The sequence below is a fragment of the Crinia signifera genome, chromosome 8, assembly GCF_055691185.1.
Source record: "Crinia signifera chromosome 8, ASM5569118v1, whole genome shotgun sequence".
Lineage (NCBI taxonomy): Eukaryota > Metazoa > Chordata > Amphibia > Anura > Myobatrachidae > Crinia > Crinia signifera.
Window position 1 is genome coordinate 129,517,364 of NC_139224.1, and position 2,617 is coordinate 129,519,980.

A 2,617-nucleotide genomic window follows, 5' to 3' on the forward strand; every position below is an offset into this window, starting at 1 on the left:
AGGGATTACATGCTCGTTGACACAGGGAAGTAAAATGCTGGTTGCCAAGGGGTAGTGAAATTCTCATTGCAAGAGGGAGTTAAGAGCAGTATTGTGAGGTGACAGCATGGCAGGGAGCTGAGCAAGCACAGCCCAGGCTGTATCAGAGCAGTACTGTGAGAAGAGAGCGGGCAGGCAGCTGGGCAAGCACAGCCTGGCTGTATTAGAGTTGAGCAGAAGCAATGTCTGGGAGCCAGCCGCTGGGAGAGATAGCCGCAAATGGACCTATCCTGCTTGATGTGCCTGAAAATACTAAAAAAAAGTACTGAAAATCTCCAGGTGTCGCTGTATTTTCCTACAGTCAAACCACACTTGTTACGCCCAATCTCGTCTGATCTTGGAAGCTAAGCAGTGTTGGGCCAGGCAAGTACCAAGATGGGAGACCTCTTGAGAAAACCTGGTGCTGTAGTACCAAATAAGAAGCATAATATATACCGGAGTAGTATCAAGGTTCAAGCAACTTCTAGCACTCAGCACTTTAGCACTCTCTTGCCTTTCATTCTGACACACATTAATCACTAATATAAATTATAACTAATAGTGTTTATGCATAAACACCTAACTACTATTAAGGTCTAAATAACTTTAGCACTCTTCTACTTTTTATTATTTTTTATTTTTATTTTTATTTATTTATAGTATGGTACACAGCAATATGAAATACTAATATTAAATTTCATGCGAATTATTAATATTGGGTCAGTTTTAGTGATTATTAAGTATGCACTATATTTGTATTGACATACAAACCATCACGCAAACCTTTCTCAGATGAACACACTGGTGTATTTATATATGAGATCACTTATAATTAGCCTCGCAATTTCTAACTACTAATTTATATGGGTATACTATATATCCCAACAGTCCAGAACAAATGTATTGACCATCCTTCCTTTTGTTTTTATATATGATATGGGCGCAATGAAAATAGCCATAAGAAGCATTACAAGCAGCCTTTTTCAATGGGAAAACTCCAACAAAATGGCCGCCGGCACTCACTGATAAGGACACATCCGCAAGAGCCATACAAGAGAACCTCTGACAGTCTCACAGCCCTCCTGCGCAAGCGCACCCAGCAGAGAAGGTCACAGCTTCATCTAAACAGTGAACAGCCGGGCATGCGCACTAGCGCCGTATGGACGCCGGAAACGTGGCGGAAGTGCCGCGATTTTATGTACTTTACACCAAATGAACGTTTTAGCCACTTAAAAATGTTGTAAATATAGCGTTTTACACCTCTGCACCTGAATTAACCTCTAAACATATGTCCAGTCCCAATATATGATGTTCCAACGATTTTAGCCTTAGTAATTGACTAATAAACAGGAAATGATGTCATAGCTGATACTGACAGGCATACAGGTATAAATACAGATCCGAGCTCATTTGTCTCCCACCCCTTGAAGAAGTCACTTCGACGAAACGCATTGGGCCACCTACCTCCTATCACTCCAAAAGTTAAGAACTTTTTTATATAACTTTTTTATATATCTTTTCAGTATTTTTTATATCTGATTTTTTTATAAGCAAAAAAATTTTATTTTTGATTTATAAGAAAAAATCCCCTTTTATATATATCCTCACCCCATTTCCTACCTATACACTGTTTTTACACCTGTATACCTCGAATACCAGTTTTTACTGTGTAATCATATGTCTATTGGTATACAATTGTCTTTTTACTTATATATTGTTTTATTGTCATCCTATTAAATATTTTATTTTTTTATTCAAATTATCTTATTTACAATAATTAGTCGCCAATATCTTTTTACATTTCTACCCAAGTGTATATATATATATATATATATATATATATATATATATATATATATATATATATATATATATATATATGCAATCTTACTCCCGGCACTCTGTTGCCCCTGTGGCGGGGTGTCTTGCCCAGGTGCCCTCCGTGGTGGAAATTCCACTGGTATATGCTCCTTGGCGGCGGCGGCACTCAGGGACTGTCAACACTGGTACTGTGGTGAAAAGCCTTTTAATCTACGTTTCGGAGGTCTTGCCCCCTTCGTCAGGATACAACAAGTGAATACACTGCACACATTAAATACACTTACCCCATGCGTCTCCTCCCCTGTCCACCGTGCTTGGCGTCCTTCCCAGCGTGCTCCAGCTCTGACTTCCCATACGGCGCGTCACTTCCGCTGGCTGCGTCAGAGCCGGCACCCGGCTGTTGCCTTGGTTACCACGGGCTTCAGGGACGCACTTGGGGACAACCTGTAAACATACACATTATAAATATAAAAAAAAACAATTTGTGCATTATACATGATAAAACCACTAAACTCTCAAATACTGCGGTTGTCTCTCTCAAAGTGCCATTCATTAACTTCGTGATTGGAGGACTGTGTCCATAAACACAGAATGTTGTGGACTTTAAAGTGACAGTGCTATTGTAAAAAATCGTGAAAAATTTAAAAAAAATGTAAAGAAAGAAAATATGTAAGAATATAAAAAAATGACAAAAATATACCTCCCTGTATGATAGCTTACTACCAAACGTAAGGGGTATTGGAAATATAAAAACTTTTTCCCATATCCCTAGAGACAT

The 2,617-nt window shown here is 38.8% G+C and overlaps 1 non-coding gene across 1 annotated transcript; it reads left to right on the forward strand.

Annotated features, from left to right (window-relative positions):
* Window positions 1-332: 332 nt before the first annotated feature.
* On the forward strand, window positions 333-451 carry LOC146027412 (5S ribosomal RNA). The gene has a single exon (XR_014454814.1). It is a non-coding gene; the product is annotated as a 5S ribosomal RNA (ribosomal RNA).
* Window positions 452-2,617: the final 2,166 nt, after the last annotated feature.